The sequence below is a fragment of the Mastomys coucha genome, unplaced genomic scaffold (genome assembly GCF_008632895.1).
Source record: "Mastomys coucha isolate ucsf_1 unplaced genomic scaffold, UCSF_Mcou_1 pScaffold15, whole genome shotgun sequence".
NCBI lineage: Eukaryota > Metazoa > Chordata > Mammalia > Rodentia > Muridae > Mastomys > Mastomys coucha.
The window spans coordinates 37,967,515-37,985,497 of NW_022196897.1; the positions used below are offsets into that span (position 1 = coordinate 37,967,515).

At 40.8% G+C, this 17,983-nt stretch overlaps 1 pseudogene; it reads left to right on the plus strand.

The window, feature by feature from the left end:
- LOC116091640 overlaps positions 1-17,983 on the plus strand; it is a 56,682-nt pseudogene that overhangs the window by 24,617 nt on the left and 14,082 nt on the right.

Sequence of the window (17,983 nt, forward strand, 5' to 3'; positions counted from 1 at the left end):
TTGGCTACTGGTTTGCTGTATCTTGCTTTTACTATGTTTAAGTATGGGCCTTGAATTCCTGATCTTTCTAAGACTTCTATCATGAAGGGATGTTGGATTTTGTCAAATAATTTCTCAGCATCACATAAAATGATCATACATTTTTTTCTTTGAGTTTATTTATATAGTGAATTATGTTGGCAGATTTCTATATTGAACCATCCTGGCATTCCTGGGATGAAGCCTACTTGATCATGATGGATAATCGTTTTGATGTGTTCTTGGATTCGGTTTGCAAGAATTTTATTGAGTATTTTTGCATTGATATTCATAAGGGAAATTAGTCTGGTTTTCTTTCTTTGTTATGTCTTTGTGTGATTTAGGTATAAAAGTAATTGTAGCTTCATAGAACGAATTGATAGAGTACCTTCTGTTTCTATTTTGTAGAGTACTTTGAGGAGTATTGGTATTGGGTCTTCTTTGAAGGTCTGATAAAACTCTGCACTAAACCCATCTGGTCCTGGGCTTTTTTTGGTTGGGAGACTATTAATGACTGTTTATTTCATTAGCAGATATGAGACTGTTTAGATCATTGATCTGATCTTGATTTAACTTTGGTACCTGGTATCTGTCTAGAAAATTTTCTATTTCACCCAGGTTTTCCAGTTTTGTTGAGTATAGGCTTTTGTAGTAGGATCTCATGATTTTTTGGATTTCCTCAGTGTCTGTTGTTATGACTCCTTTTTCATTTCTGATCTTGTTAATTAAGATACTGTCTCTGTGCCCTCTAGTTAGTTTGGCTAAGGGTTGATCTATTTTGTTGATTTTCTTAAAGAACCAACTCCTGGTTTGGTTGATTCTTTGTATAGTTCTTTTTGTTTCTATTTGGTTGATTTCAGCCCTGAATTTGACTATTTCCTACCTTCGACTCCTCTTGGGTGAATTTGCTTCTTCTTGTTCTAGAGCTTTCAGAGGTGTTGTCAAATTGCTGGTGTATGGTCTCTCCAGTTTCTTTTTTCTTTTTTCTTTTCTTTTTTTTTTTGGTTTTTTCGAGACAGAGTTTCTCTGTTTAGCCCTTTGTGTCCTGAAACTCACTCTGTAGACCAGGCTGGCCTCAAACTCAGAAATCCACCTGGCTCTGCCTCCCAAGTACTGGGATTAAAGGTGTGGGACACCACTGTCCGGCTCGGCTCTCTCCAGTTTCTTTTTGGAGGCACTTAAAGCTATTAGTTTTCCTGTTAGGGCTCCTTTCATTGTGTCCCATAAGTTTTGGTATGTTGTGGCTTCATTTTCATTAAAATCTAGAAAGTCTTTAATTTCTTTCTTTATTTCTTCCTTGACCAAGTTGTCATTGAGTAGAGTGTTGTTAAGCTTCCATGTGTGTGGGGGCATTCTATTGTTTATGTTGTTATTGAGGAGCAGCCTTAGTCCATGGTGATCTGATAGGATGCAAGGAATTATTTCAATCTTCTTTTATCTGTTGAGGCCTGATCTGTGGCCAATTATATGGTCAATTTTGGAGAAGGTACCATGAGGTGCTGAGAAGAAGGTATATCCTTTTGTTTTAGGATAAAAAAGTTCTATAGATATCTGTTAAATCCATCTGTTTCATAACTTCTATTAGTCTCACTCTGTCTTTGCTTAGTTTCTGTTTCCATGCTCTGTCCATTGCAGAGAGTGAGTTGTTGAAATCTCCCACTATTATTGTATTTGTTGCAATATGTGCTTTGAGCTTTAGTAAAGTTTCTTTTATGAATGTAGATGCCCTTGCATTTGGAGTATAGAGGTTCAGAATTGAGAGTTCATCTTGGTAGATCATACCTTTGATGAGTATAAAGTGTCCCTCCTTATCCTTTTTGATCACTTTAGGGGTAAAATCAATTTCATTCGATATTAGAATGGCTAGTCCAGCTTTTTTCTTGGGACCATTGGCTTGGAAAATTGTTTTCCAGCCTTTTATTCTGAGGTAGTGTCTCTCTTTGTCACTCATGTGGGTTTTCTATATGCAACAAAATATTGGATCCTGTTTACATATCCAGTCTGATAGTCTATGTCTTTTTATTGGGGAATTGAGTCCATTGCTATTAATAGATATTAAGGAAAGGTAATTTTTGCTTCCTGTTTTGTTGTTGTTGTTGTTGTTGTTGTTGTTGTTAGAGTTGGAATTCTGTTCCTGTGGCTATCTTCTTTTAGTTTTGTTGGAAGATTACTTTTTTGTTTTTTCTAGGATGTAGTTTCCCTCCTTGTGTTGAGGTTTTCCATTTATTTCCCTTTGAAGGGCTAGATTTGTAGAAATATATTGTTTAAATTTGGTTTTGTCATGAAATATTTTGGTTATTCATCTATGGTAATTGAGAGTTTTGCTGGGTGTAGTAGCCTGGGCTGACATTTGTGTTCTCTTAGGGTCTGTATGACATCAACCCAGGATCTTCTGGCTTTCATAGTCTCTGGTGAGAAGTCTAGTGTGATTCCAATAGGTCTGCCTTTATATGTTACTTGACCTTTTTCCCTCACTGCTTTTAATATTATTTCTTTGTTTTGTGCATTTGGTATTTTGACTATTATGTGGTAGGAGGAATTTCTTTTCTGGTCCATTCTATTTGGAGTTCTATAGGCTTCTTGTATGTCCATGGGCATCTCTTTCTTCAGGTTAGGGAAGTTTTCTTCTATAATTTGGTTGAAGATATTTACTGGCCCTTTAAGTTGGAGGTCTTCATTCTCTTCTATACCTATTATCCTTAGGTTTGGTCTTCTCATTGTGTCCTGAATTTCCTGGATGTTTTGGGTTTGGAACTTTTTGCATTTTGTGTTTTCTTTGATTGTTGTGTCAGTGTTTTCTATGGTATCTTCTACACCTGAGATTCTCTCTTCTATATCTTGTATTCTGTTGGTGATGCTTGTATCTATGGTTCCTGACTTCTTTCCTAGGATTTGTATCTCCAGAGTTGTCTCTCTTTGTGATTTCTTAACTGTTTCTACTTCCATTTTTATGTCCTGATGGTTTTGTTCAATTCCTTCACCTGTTCAGTTGAGCTTTCCTGTAATTCTTTAAGGGATTTTTGTGTTTCCTCTTTAAGGGCTTGAACCTGTTTACCTGTATTCTCCTGTATTTCTTTAATACAGAGGGCTATGAATCAGTTATCCGTCATGAGTCCTGGGGTCAGAGATAACCCTGGAGACAGGCTTTCCACTTTCAGGAAAGGTGCAGAGAGGGCTGTGTATCTGTTGTCCCTCCTAGGTGTAGACTGAGGTAGAAAGGATCCTGTCCTGGCTACCCTGTCGCTTTTGAGGCCTGTTCCACCTTGCTGGTCCTGCCTTAGAAAGTCACTGGAGAGAAAATGGTGATCTCACCTGAGTCCCTGGGTTGGAGCATTCCCTGAAGGCAAGCTCTCCACTTGCAGGGAAGAGGCAGAGAGTGCTATGGATCCTCCATCCCTCCTAGATGTAGATGGAGGTAGAAAGGATCCTGTCCCAGCTGCCCTGCCACTTCTGAGGCCTGTGCCTCCTGGCTGGTCTCGCCTTAGAATGTCACCAGAGAGAAAATGACGATCTCACCCAAGTCCCTGGGTTGGAGCACTCCCTGGAGGCAAGTTCTCTGCTTCACATGGAGATCATATTTTTAAGCCACAGTTTGTCAAAGATGGAAAATAAAGCTGAAGTTGGAAGTAGATCTTGAGAAATTAATGCCTTCCTAAACACTGGTAGATATATAAAATGTATGCATGTGAATAAATTGGTTTAGAACAGCTTTATATATACAGAAATATTACAAAGGTAGTTCAGAATTTCCAGGTGTCTATACCCAGTTACTCCTTCTGCCAGCAACTTAAATTAGCTGCTATGCTTCATACAATTAATACATTGCTACAAGGTGGTTAAGAGCATACTTTGTTCAGAATGCCTGAATTTTTTGTACTGCTCATTTGATCTGGCCCAGGACCCCACCCAGGGGTCACAATTAGTTGTAACAAGACCATAAGTTTCTCTTCACTGTGAAAACTCAGGCTTCCCTCATTCTGATGGCTTCAAATGTTATAAAGATTATATTGTTCAGGTGTTTTGAAGACTGTTTCCTGAATGGCATTTTTCTGACAATTTTTTTTCATGATTAGACTATATTAGGAGGAATAACACACAGAGAAATTTCCTTTGCTATGACACATTACCTATGCCATTATCCATAAAGTGATCCTTGTCTCTTTAATGTTGATCTTGAAGATCTCTTTATTAGTCACTCTTTTCTCCATACTGTAAGATCCATACACTTCCACACTGCATCCTTTGAAAAGAAGTTACCCCATGGAGCCTGCATGTAGAGATTTAGAAACGAAGCTTGATAGAAAGGATCTCCAAGCATTGTTTGTATTTCTCTTGTAATCTTTGTACTTAAGTGGTCGAGGTTTTTTGTTTGTTTGTTCTTGTGTTTTGCTTTTGTTTTTGTTTTAAGTTTTGTCTTTTATCGGTGTTGTGGTAAGAAGATGATGGGCAAATAAAAAGAAAAACCAGTCAGTACTTTGCCATTTTCTATATGAGACTTCAATTTAAAATAGAGTTTCAATGAAGTACTGACTTTGACAAAAAAGAAATGTAACATTGGTAACGTTACATCTTAGTTACTGTTCTATTGCTGTGAAGAGATACCACTATCAGGGAAACTTACAGAAGAAAGCATTAATTTGGGGCTTGCCTATAGTTTCAGATCATCATGGTAGGCAGCATGGCAGTATGGCTCTGGAAAAATAGTAAGAGCCTATATTCTAGTCAGAAGGCAGGAGTCAGAAAAAAAATACAAGACCAAGGCCTAGAGTGGGATTTTGAAACCTCAAAGTCCATCCTCAGTGACATACCTCCTCCAACAAAGCTATACCTCCTAATTCTTCCTAAACAGTCTACCAACTAGCAAACAAACATTCAAAGATATGAGTCTGTGGGCAACAGTCACTCTCATTCAAAATACCACAGGGGATGAATACTGAAGAGGAAACATTTTTGTGTTAACTAGAAAAATATAGTCAGAGATTATTTCAAACAGGGTTTTCTTACATTCAAAATTAAGTATAATTGTGTTCATAATTCAGATTCTGACTATAATAAAAATTACATTAAAGTTGAAACTATTATAAACACAAACTTAAAATATACAGTGTCTAACTGACAAGACCTAATAGAATAACCAAATAGAATAACTCCTGACTTCTCAATGGAGACTCTAAATGCTAGAATGGCCTGAAAAGATGTTCTACAAATTCTAAAAGACCACATATGCCAGTTCAGAATACTATCCTTAACAAAACTTTCAGATACAATAGATAGAAAGAATAAGTTATTACACGATTTAAATTTTTAAAAGGAATATCTATCTACATTTCTTACATTCAAAATTAAGTATAATTGTGTTCATAATTCAGATTTTGACTATAATAAAAATTACATTAAAGTTGAAACTATTATAAACACAAACTTAAAATATACAGTGTCTGATTGACAAGTTCCTCTTGTCCGAAGATCCTTCTAGCATCTTTGGCAATGTCCTAAAGGAACCCCTTCATCTCTACTGTTCAGAAAGCTTTTAAAGATTTCTAGATGGCAGTTCAACATGCAGAAGAGCTTAGATAATCTTCATCCAATGTTTGTGCAAAAGGCTCCAATATAAAGCACTTTCCAGGACAATAGGTTTTGGAACTTTCTCTAGAGAAACATGCAAAAATAGAAGCGATTAAGCAGAGTCTAAATCTTGTCAGTGATGTGTTTGGCAAGCAGCTTCGCTCGTGTATTTTTGATGATGCACTGGTGTGCAAGGCTTCGTTGATTTTTGGCTTTGCAGATGAACACAGCAGATTTGGGTTCCGGTGTTTTGTGGTGGTTCTGCCCTTCAAGCCAATTGTGGTAGGAACTGGCTGAAGACGAGAGAGTAAGATTAGGAGCTTCCTAAAAACAAACAAACTTGCATCGTCTTGGTGCATAGCAAGCATTAGAACAAGCAAACAACTCCCAACTGTCCTTTGTAACAAGCAGTCTTCACTGAGTTCTGAAAACAGGAGAGGGAGTAAAGGCTCAAGGCCGGACGGAGCGTGAGGCATGCTATTCTATAGCACTCACCCAAAGTGGAGCTTTGTAAATAGCAGACAGCATTAACAATGTCACAATAATAAAATCTAGCCAGAGCTTATTCTTTTTTTTTCTCTTTTCAATTTGCTTTTGCTATGGACTTTCAGAGGCCTGCAAGGTTGATAAGTTTCCATAACAAACCTGGTGGAATGGAATTGGTACCTGGAGGGGCTTCTTCCTCTCAAAATCACAGCACTAAAGTTTCTCAGAATGTGACAGGACTTGCAAGCACACTCTTTTAGAGTTAATTAATTAGAAAGATGATGCTGGGTAGGGCTCTACGTGCAAGCAGGCTGCTATCTGCATAAGGAAAGTAGAGCGTGCAGACGAAGAGTTGCCAGAGGCATAAACACACACCCTACATGACTAATCAGAGATGCAAGAATGGCAGCCATGTAGTCTTTAAGGAGAAGTCTCCACTAAAACCACCCTTACTGGCTTCTCCATCTTGGATTTACAGCCCTTGGGGAAAATGCAGTTTTCTTGGTTAAACCTGCTGGTCTCTGTCACTTTGTTGGAGTCGCCTACGAAATGGGAGATAGAGAGCTTTCAGGGGACTTAGAAGGAGCCACAGGTCAGGGCCCCAAAGTAGGTTGAACGTCCCTGTAAGTCCTAAGGGGGGGGAATGTATTTTAGAAGAGGATTTTAATAAGCCTGACTAGATAGATACCCATGGCCATCTTCAAGGAAGAAGGGAAGATTCAGAGTGTGGAGCCACGCATACACTTGTAGAACTCCGTATAGGGAGAATGCATATCCATGTCAGTATGACCTACAGAGACAAAACTAAGCTGACCGTTCACAGAAAATGCCAGAGCCAGAAGTGTAGATGACAAAGGGCACAAAAATCAGCACACGAAAGCAAATCACGATCCTTTCTAGTTACGATTTCTAACATGAAACCTGCCCATAATGCTAAGGTCTGAAGTTTGATATTCCCAGGAAACATCCGCCAAACCAGTGCTGTGCTTCCTTATCTGGGCTGACCCTAAGCTGCTTAGAATTCTGCTAGCATTCTTAAGTTCAAAGCTTAAATCAGATCAAATTTTTCATTGTAATAAATGACCTCAATCGTCACATAATCCTGGAAGATTTTAAATACTTTATCAATCCTTTTTTGAATAGCTCCTCTCCTCTACTACTAGAACCTTAATCATCTATAATCTAAAGCTAAGCTGGGAACAAACATCTTAGAAATGACACTGCGGGTAGAAAACCTAAAGTGGAAGCCATATGTGGTTAACCCATGAAGCAACACTGTGAAGTGGTGCACTGTCAACTGCTGAAGAAGCTGTGTGGGAAACTCATGGACCTGTTTGACTCTCCATTCCTTTGAGAAGAAGATGTGGCCTTCAAAGGCTTGTAAATGGCAATAGACTTCTAACTTTGAGTCCATCTTAGGGAAAGAATGATGAAGTCAGAGCTATGACGGGCAAAGTTCTTTCAGAGTGACGTGGTGTTTGACTTTAGTGATGGCCCCTTTCTATCAAGAGAAATGGGCATCATCTGTCTTTTGACAACCCTCCAGTGCAGAGTAAACACAGACCACAATCAGGAAGCCCCCTTGAGATCAGATATCTGGCATCAGAAACAGTTACACTGTGAGAGTGGGTGAGAAATGATTCAGGATACTTGGCCTGCTTGGGCAATAATTACCAGACTCTTCCAGAAAAGGCTAAAGCCTGATTTTATTGAGTACTTAGCACTTGCCAAAGCTGTGGATAAGCACTTTATGTGTATTCCCCATTAGTCGTCGAATGAGGAAATAAGCTCAGAAAATTAAGTCATTTGATCAAAATGTGCAACTTGGAAAGTTCCAGAGAGAGGAACGGAACCCTGGAGTCTGCTAAGCTTTGCCTCTAATCCTTGCCACCACACCTTTATCATCCTAATAGGCTGAATTGTTTTTTGTATGTTCCTTTCCAATACTTTAACACATTCTAATTTAAGTATACATTAAATTATACATCCTAATTCGTGTATATTATGACTTAACTCCTAAACAAAAGCAACAAACATAGATTCGAGTATCTTCACTTTATTTTAGTTGTCTTCTTATTTCAGCCACTTACTTGGGGGACAAATAGAGAATGAAAAGCTTCAGTTAACTGATAGCTGCAGTATGTCCTCACCACTGGTAGGCAACTTTGTGTGCTCTAAATGGTCCAGTTCCCAGCCAGGCTGGGGCTAGAGTAAAACCAGAACAAACACTCAGCAGCAAAGTGCTGATTTGCAAGGGGTAGGGATACCAAAGAAGGAGTGAAGGCTTAGACAGGAAGAGGTAGAGCCAATGAAGGATGAGGTGTAGAGACATCTGCCATAATGCATGGCTATGGATCAATCCTGCACAAAAATGCTCACACTTGGTCTCAGATTTCTCTCTACAGTACAGGTGGAGTTGGAGCCCTTGCACCTTGTATAAGATCTCAGGAAACCTGCCTGACTGCAGGGAATTAGTTCCTAGTAGCTGCATGTGGACACAGTGTCTTTGGATCTCTGGGATGGAGGCGCCCTTTGACACTGAGGGGAACTCGAAGTTCCAAAAGCTGAGGGCAGGGCAAGAGCAGCTTCGTTTACCGAAGAAAAGTTTTGTTCATGTGCTAAATTCAGAAAGTCCTGTTTTACTGCCAGACTGTAACTATGAAAATGCCAAATGAAGTTTTGAGGGGAAAGGGGAAGAAAAGATAAGAAAAGAAAGAAAAGAAAAGAGGAGAAGAGAGAAGAAAAGAAAAGAGCCCTTCACTAGTAAGGAAAATGGATGAAATATTAGGTACTTAAATTCTGGAGGAAACTAAGCTAACTAATCGCTTTGTCAAGAGATTAGTTTCCATGACCATGTCACAGAGCCCTCTTGCTCCAAATCATAACTTCTTGCTATGAGATGGAGAGCCATGGGATGTGGGGAAAGAAGGCCAACTTAGTCTTCTTCACAAGACTGCAACTTCTCCTAGAGTAGAAGCACTCTCATTGAGGTGTGTGTGTGGGTATGTGTGTGTGTGTGTGTCTGTGTGTGTGTGTGTGTGTGTCTGTGTGCCTGTGTGCTCATGTGAGTGTCTCCATGTGTCTGTGTTTGTGTGTGTGTCTATGGGTACATGGGTGTGTGTCTCTGTGTGAGTCTGTATGTTTGTGTCTGTGTATCTGTGTATCAGTGTATTGTGTGTCTATGTTTGTGTGTGTGTTTGTGTGTGCATGTGTGTGTGTCTGTTTAATGTGTGTATATGTCTGTGTGTCTGTGTGTGTGTCTGTTTAATGTGTGTATATGTCTGTGTGTCTGTGTGTGTTGGAATTGTATGTATGTAAGCTGTTAGAAGACAACAGTGGTTAAGGTGTTCAGTGGTGTAGAACAAATCAGAGACCACAATCATAGAAAGATGGCTGCACACACACATTGAGAACAATAAACCTGTAATTGATGTGAGCAGATAGCCACAGATGGCTCAGAAGAATGGTGAGAGAGAAGTAGCAGGAGGAAACTGAGTCATGAAGACAGATACACAACAGTGAAGGGAAACTGACTGCTTCAACTTATCTCCTTGTCCGGTGCCTTCTGCCTTCTACCTGCTCAACTCCAGTCATTCTGGTCTTTCCTCTGTTTTGAATCAACTATGTGAGTCATGCTCCATCTCAGGGCCCTTTGCCCCTGACCCACCACCTGGATCACTCTACCTTGCGTCCTTGGAGCTCCTCTCCTGGCCTCCTGTAAATACCTGTTCAGAGGGCAGCTTCTCCATAGCCTGTTCCTCACATGTAGGTAACTTTCAAAGCTCTATCCCTCCAGACATTATTGAGTCTTCCATGAGGACGAGAACGATTGCCTGGTATTTTCCTAACACTTAGTACATTGCTTGACATATGGCAGGCCCTAGCTTCCTAAATGAATGTACTTATCAGTAAATAATGTGTCTTTGGTTGTGAACTTTAACAGATGCTTCTTCTGTTAAAGGAGGGGACCCAGGTCTGAATAAGACTCGGTACTCAACACATAGGCAACACACCTTAGCTCTTGGAGCAGACAGACCTGGCTTAATCATATGTGGTTTGGCAAAACAATTAGTCTCCTAAATTGTTATTTTCTGTTAAGGTTTGGTCTGTGCTATGCATCATAATGCTAAATTCTGTATCCGAAGAGTAGGTTTAGGTCTACTCAAGGTTACTAGCTTTTGTTATGCAGACCTTGTTCCTTGATTTAAAACTATTGGCAACAGCCAATTCCTGGAGGGATTAGAGGTAGGTGGGTTTTTAGTTACCTGGTTAGTGGTGGAGAAGACGGTCATTGAGAGAGAACAAGAGCAGAAGAAGGAAGATTAGGAAGAGGAACATGGAGGAAAGGGGAGAGGAAGAGGAGAGATGGATGGATGGATGGATGGATGGATGGATGGATGGATGGTGAGTACATGCCCAGGAGAAACAGCAAGTATCTGGGGTACACTCCTGGAGAGGTAGGCAGACCAGTAGTTAGAAGAATAGATTAGGGATTATCAAAGCCAAACAAAATAACCATAATCTGAGTCTCATTTATCTGTAAGCTAGTTGGAGATAAACTTAAATTGATTGTACATCTTCTGTAAAATAAATGTAATTGTCCTTGCTCATAGGCAAAAGTCCTTAGCTTAGGGACCATTGTCTGGGAGTACATGGAGGCCTTCTGCAAGAGACTTAGGCAGTGACTAGGTAGTCGAAGGTTTCTCCATGTTCCCTGGTAGTTCTCGATGGAAGAGACAGTCCATGCTTATCTATACCGTTTATTGACTGTTCATTGTGGAAAATGGGTGTATACCAACTCCTCAGGATGGACCAGAGATTAAATACCTTTTTCAGGGAGGAATATCTGGAAAGGAAAGCTTATTGGCTAAACCCTCCGGACCGCTAGATATCTCATTAGCATAGAGAACTCTGTTTTTTAGCTAAGTGACCATAGGTCATGTTTTCTTATGTTTAAAGTGTGGCACATGTTCTAGGCCAGGAATCTGATAGGGAGCAGGGAACCGCCTGCTGTCTCAGATGGGTGCTTGGGTGTGAGAACTCTGAACCCGCTCAACCATACTAAGTTTTTTGGCATGGTCCACTGTCCTACAGAGATAGACTATTCAGTGGGGTCTATCAGAAGCCTCCCCTCTTCTGTTCCCTGTGATAAGTATTGTGCTGGTACAGAACAGAGTGTTGGGAACACTGTTAGAAAGGCAAGTGCCTGTGAAATTTTCAAAGAGAGTTTTATCCCTTGTGGGGAAGGTGGAGACTAGGAAGTTCCTATGATCTTACTCTTAATTCCTTGCAGACAAAACCAATGACTTGTGCCCGTGTGGCATATTTGGGGTTGATATTTCTGCTCCCTTTCAGCAGCGATTGTGTTTCTCTCTACCTCACAGAACAAAGGTGCTGTATCTGTGTCGCTGTAAGCCTGCATGCATAGGGACAGCTTCCTCGCACTGCTGGGGTGGAAGTGATTAAGGAAGACTGCCAAGCCTTTGAGCTAGGGAGAAGTTGTTTTGGTTTTCAGATCTTGCTTGGCTACTTTTAAACAAATACCTGGCTTCCTACCAATAATGATTTTAGGCAACTTAGTGACAAAGCCAGGAGGAATTCCAAAACTATGTATGGTGATAAAAACTCTGCTTTTATAAACATAATGGCTACCTAACAGGATCTAAATTACTCAGGCCACCTGGGGCATTGTGTGCCACTGTACTGGTGTTGCCCTTGGACAGAGCAAGCCCTGGCAGCTACCATTCTAATTTGAAATGCATGCCAATAAATCGCTTGATCTTGAGAAAACATTTCCCAATATTCAGGAACTTTCCCATTGTTCCTTGTAGCTTTCCCTAAAGGCCACACCAGGTTTTTCTAGACCCCTCGACGCCCACATAACCTTCTTGTTCTAGGTGATGGCAGGTCACAAGGAACACACAGTCATGGCTCGATGGGATTTAATAATTATTCCAAGGACTTTTCTCCAACTTTGGAAATGAAGACAGGATCCTAGAAATTGTGTATCAAGAGGAGTCTTGTGTGCGGCTGTAGAGTGCACTGGTCCAATGACATGGTCACTAAGATGCTCTGAGTGGAGAACCACAGCCACAATAGAGGCCCCAGCTTTATGTGAACCCAGAGTAAGTTTGGGGGCTAGGGAAATCACCCCTTCCAAGCTTATCAGCTGCTGCTGCTGCTTGAGCCTAACTCTCCCTAAAGATGTATGTTCTATGAGCCAATGTCATTGGGCTTTCAAGCTTGCATTTCCCCGTAGCATCCTCATCCAAAATGACTCCTATGAGATGCCCCACAAATAGCCAGGGTTTCTCAGGCCAAGCAACTTAAGTGATTCTGTGTAATCTAATCCCCTTTGTAAAATTGCCCCACACAGTGGCACATTAAATGACTTGTTTATAAATTATCCAAATTACTTGAACACAGTTCCTTTAAAAAATAAATAAGTCTAATAACCTGCAGAACTATATGGTTTTCTAATCTGCTCAACTTGCATGCCCCTGTTTCATTTAGAACAAACACAGCTATGTGTTGTTTATCTGATAATCCCAGATCAAATTGTTTTAAAGCATTGTTTCTTTAAAGGAACATACAACAAGTAGTTCAGATGCAGGGCACACAACTGCTGTTGAAACTACTTGACTCAGTTCATTGCAGTGCGGAGTTAGTCTTCGACAGGTGTGAGCCAGTGAGTGTGACTTCGATCCAGTAAAACTTTATTAACAAACCAGACCTTAGACTTGGGTTGGACCTCGAACTATAATTTGCCAAACTTTGTCTCTAATTAGTTATCTAATAGCTTGTAAGAACATAGAAAACTTTTTAAAAGAGGGTCACTGTGGCTTTTTTTTTCTGTGCTTAGTTCACATAGGCTATCATAAGATATCTGTCCATGAGAATCATAATTCAGATGATAAAGACCCTCAATAAAGACCTGTGTCATATCTGCCAACAAAAAGAACTCAGTGGGTGAACACACTGCTGCTTCATTTTTATTTAATTCTTCTCAAATGGCCAAGCAATACTTTTCTAGTAAAAAGGGGGGTGGTTAAGTGGCAAGCCAACAAACTTCCTTCTGGAGATTAAGAGCATGAGGTGCTTTGAAGGAAACACACAGGCAGGGCTAGAAAATACCAAAACTGAGGTTATTTTAAACCAAACCCTGTTGCAAAGTCAACAGTGCCCAGTGTGTTCGAACCGATACTAGGAAGCATACACCAACAACCTACGAGAAAGGAGACCACAAAAATGCGGATGTTGAATCTGGCAGGTTGGGTTGCTGTGTTTAAGGAAGTAATTATCCACAGATACAAGATGGGGACGTTATTCTTCATGTCAAGTAGCTGTCCATGTTTCTGTTTATCAATACTTCATTTGTATATGGTGATTTAAAATATTATTTCCAAGAATTCTGTTGAACTGGAAAAAAAATCAGAAGAAACAGTATAAAAATTGTGTACAAAGTCTCTAGTCTACCTACATTACAGAGGTTGGCTGAGCATCATGTCCAGGAGACCTGCTGATATGGGACTGCATGCAAACAAGCTGCCATTGAGTCAGGCTGAAGTCTGAGAGTGGTCATCTAGACTTGCAGAAGGTTCATTGTCAGAGTCCTGACTGGGCTTCTGTCCCAGCAAGACTGACATGTACACTTCCAAAGTAGGTACGATTAGTGATCATCTCAACCACATTTATTTCTTCTCTGCCATAAATTACATGTCACCTTCAGAAAAGAGCTAAAGCTTGGGTCTCAGGACATTTGCCTGTTCAAGTAACAGGACTATTTGGGCAAAGTGTGAACTAGAAAGGGCAGTAGGGAGATTCTAGCCTGCAAGCCTCTAGCATAGAGATGAGGGTAAAGGGTTGTTGAAGGATTTGAAGACTAATTTTTAATTATAGTTCTATTGAGTACAAACTCGAAGTAGACATTGGTGCCCTCTTCATTTATAGACTCATGGACCTTTCTGCACAAAGAGGCCATTTTTTACTACAAAGCATTCAGGAGGTCCAGAATTGAGAAGAACCCTCCTTCATTTTACCTTCATCGAGGTGGAAAGTCAAGAAAATCTGGTGCTGTTGGACACCAAGTGGCTTGTAAGGTTTGGGCAGCTCCGAGAGATGGTATGCGAGCTGTTTTTAGAAGTGTTGGCAGGTTAGAAGTGTTCACTCAGATACACTTCAGTCAGCTATGGGAGGAGAACTAACCCTTTTTCCCCATCTTAGATTCATGGGTTAGGTCCCTATACAGAGAGACAGATTAGCAAAAACCACAGCCAGTCCTTTAATCTAAGTTTTATATGAAATGAGACCCTCCAGAAATCAAGACCTAAGGAAACAGGGAACCTCTGCGTGGTTTTTTTTAATTTAGGTGTCATGTGTAGTAGACATACAGAATGAGACTGCAGAACAAGGGTGGTCTTGTGGCAATGAATAGAGGGGTGGCCTTGTCAAAGTTTCTTGGATAAAGTTCTCTGAGTCCTTTGAGAGATGTGAATGTTCTTTTACCCCAGAGGATGGGAACCTCTTCACATGTAAGTTTAAGGCCTATTTCAAAGTAGACAAGCTCAGAGAAAGGGCCCCTTGCTTTATAGCCTGTTTCAGAGCTGCTTAGGAATAGGATGCTGAGAGTTAATCCTTCGGCCTCTGTTGTTCTCCTGTGGGCCTGAGGCCACACTTACAGCCAGTAAACAGCCACACTTTACACTGTCCCTGTGACCTTATGACCTTAGAAGATTAGCTTTGAGGACAGAACCCCCAAGTGTTGGGTTTCAGACCTGGGACTTACAGCTGACATGCCTATTTAAGACCTGGCCTCCAAGTTCTCCCAGGAACCCTCAATCCCTACCTGTTAGAAGCAAAGTATGGCTTGCATGTCCTGCTGTCTTTCCTTGTCCTCCCCCAATCTGCATGGAGATTTCACTGACCTCCTCCTGTAAGATCAGAAACCCACCCAGAACTGCCGCCAGTAAGCCTGCCTTTATACTCTCCTCTTACCAAGGTTCTGCTAAAGTCTTAATGGCCAGAAGCAAATGGTCATCAACTCAAGGGATATGTGATGAAGGGATTCCCACTTCCTAGAGGTACTGAAGTCTGAGAACATTTTAGTTATACTTGGCAGTGTTGATACATAAACTTTCCTCTAGAAATTTAAAAGTACTTTTGGCTTTAATTTTTTTCAAAACCTATTTTTAATGATGGTTCTTAAATGCTTTAACTTCCCTTTTAGCCCACTACCCACCAAAGGTAAGTGGAAAAGAAAGGATAAAGTGGAATTGGCCTGTTTAGAAATGGTTCTTTGGAGTAAAATCCCATCTGCATTCTCCGGAAATCAACAGTTCGGTTCACAGGTCAGCACAGGTCACAAACACTTCATGGATACACCAGCAGTCCAGTTCAGTAGTGTTAGGATTGTAGCAGCCGTGGCATGACCTAGCAAGAACAGCTAGGCCTCAGCTGAATCTAGATGAGTCAGCAGGAGGTACCAAGGTCAGCAGGAACACCAGGAGAAGTTCTTGGCTGTGCCTCTCTCAAGGAAGAGAAAATCAGTGAAAAGATGAGAGCAAGAAGTGTTTAGGTATGCAGGCAAGTCAAGCCCCAAGCTCCAACCTCCTCTCACAGTCCCTTGAGTCCTTTTTATACTCCCTCCAAACATCATGTGTCCTCCATGGGTCTTGCCTCAGCACTTGAGTCTATCTTTGCAAAACTCCACGTGAGTCTATATCAGGTGATGTCACTCTGCCAATTGGCCAGAGGCTGAGGAAGCGGCAAGAAGCTGCAGCACACCACCAGAAAGTTTTTGGTGTGCTTCTCTCTATGGAGTACCTACAAATGGAGCTCAACTACGCAATGTAAGGCAAACCTACGCAATACAGGTACGTCATTAGTGAAGAGTCCTTCATCTGTCCTTTCATTTGTTTGCTTTAGCAGAACATCCTTTTACCTATATCTGCTTCATTGATCCTTCGTGTGTCTGTTTTAGCAAAATGCCCATTTGCTTCAGGAAAACTCTCTTTCACATGTTTGCCCCAGCAAAAGACCATTCAATGCAACTGACTTTCCAAGTAACCTTTAAGTTTCCACTTCAATACTCTCTCAATTGAAATTAGAACTTTTTTCTTTTGCCAGGTAGCAGTGACAAACACCTTTAATCTCAGCATTTGGGTGGCAGAAGCAGGCAGATCTCAGTGAGTTCAAGGCCAGCCTGGTCTGACTGAGTGAATTGCAGCCAGGGCTAGACATTTCTGTCTTGAAATGTCTTGAAAAAGCAAATGTCTTGAAAAAGCAAAAAGAAACAAACAAAAAAATGAATAAAACAAACAACCTTAGTTTTTCCTCAGATGACCATTCACATTATGGCTGAACAAGCACCTCTAGAAGGCTTTATTTAATAAACCATCCCCTTCTGACCCTTCTTTCATTGTTTATGCTGTAAGACACATTAGAAGATAATACCCGTCTCCACGAGTGATGTCTGAGATAAAGGTCACACAGTCTGCATACAGCACTGATAGCACACGTAATTAACCACAATATAGAAGATGTATTTCTAACCAATGCCAAGATGTTAAATTTTTCAACTTTCAACTGAGAATATTCACTACAGCTAGCTTATACAGATAAATATTATATATCCTGGCTTTTAGGAGTTGAGAGTATAATGAGGTTAACTTTGCTTATGCCTTTTTTCTGTTGTTTTGTTTTCTTTTTTTTTTGACACAGGGTCTTATGTATCCCAGGCTAGACTCAGACTCTTGAGGATGACCTTTAATTCCTGATCCTTCTGCTTCCATCATCCAAGTTCTGGACACCACTACATCCAGCTTAAAAGAAGGAATCTGTGAAACGTCTGTGAAAATGTGTCTTTTCAAAGTGAACAATCACACAGGCAGTGAAGTGCCTTTCCCATTCCATTCTGTGCATGCCCAGGTATGTCTCCCTACCCACTCAGTCTCCCACCTTATCGCCTCGGCTCTTTCTCCAAACCTTGACCTTTGAGGCACTGAAAGATCAAGACCTCATTGGCCTTTCTCCTAGATGGAAAATTTTCCCAGCTAAAGGGCTCTTTCCACATTAACATCTACAGCTCAAGCTATTACAGCACTACTCCTGCCTTCCTGGTGGTTGACTGGTATTTATCATGTGACAGATCTTGAAAGATTCAGCCCTCATCTATCTTTCTTGCAGCTAGGCTTAACTTTCACCTTTGAAGCTCAGGTTTCAAAGGTGGAGGCCCTGGGTGTGCCCGCAGCACTACCTCAGCCCTCCTGCTGGCAGAACCCTGGGCTTGTCTGAGCCCTCAATCCTGACAGCCATGCAAATGCCACACATTCCAAGGCCTGTCATCACTATCAGGCCTGAGATTGTGCAATTGCTGGCCAAGGCTAGCTTTAAGACAAGTTTCCACAAGCATGCTGTCTCCTCTGTTTCGGGTGTCAGCATTCAGCAGTGCGCCCAGATTTCCTTGTCCCTTGAAATCTAATTCTACTTACTTATTGAGTACATTCTGAAAAATATTACCTCCAAGAGTCTTCCGTTCCTGGGACATCATGTCTCCTGTTGTGTCTCCAGTCCTGGTAGGATCTCATTTTGATGTGGCACTTGCTGGATTTTTATTGATGCACTTTCTTAGGGTTCTTTTCTTGAGTCTGTGGTTTAGGCTCAGGTCAGCTATTTGAAAAGTTCTTCAATAATTTACATATTATTCACAGTATTAGGAAAGTCCCTAACTCTGTGCTACTGGGTGAGGCGAAACTTTGTTTCATAGCACTAAGCTAGGAGAAACCATTCCAGATGTTCCTGCTGTAAAATCATCTGACTTCTCAGAATTACACGCTACTCTACTGTTTCATGATGTAAACGGAATGAAGTCAGTTCATCCTAAGCTGGGCAATAATTACTGACTTACAATCTTTGC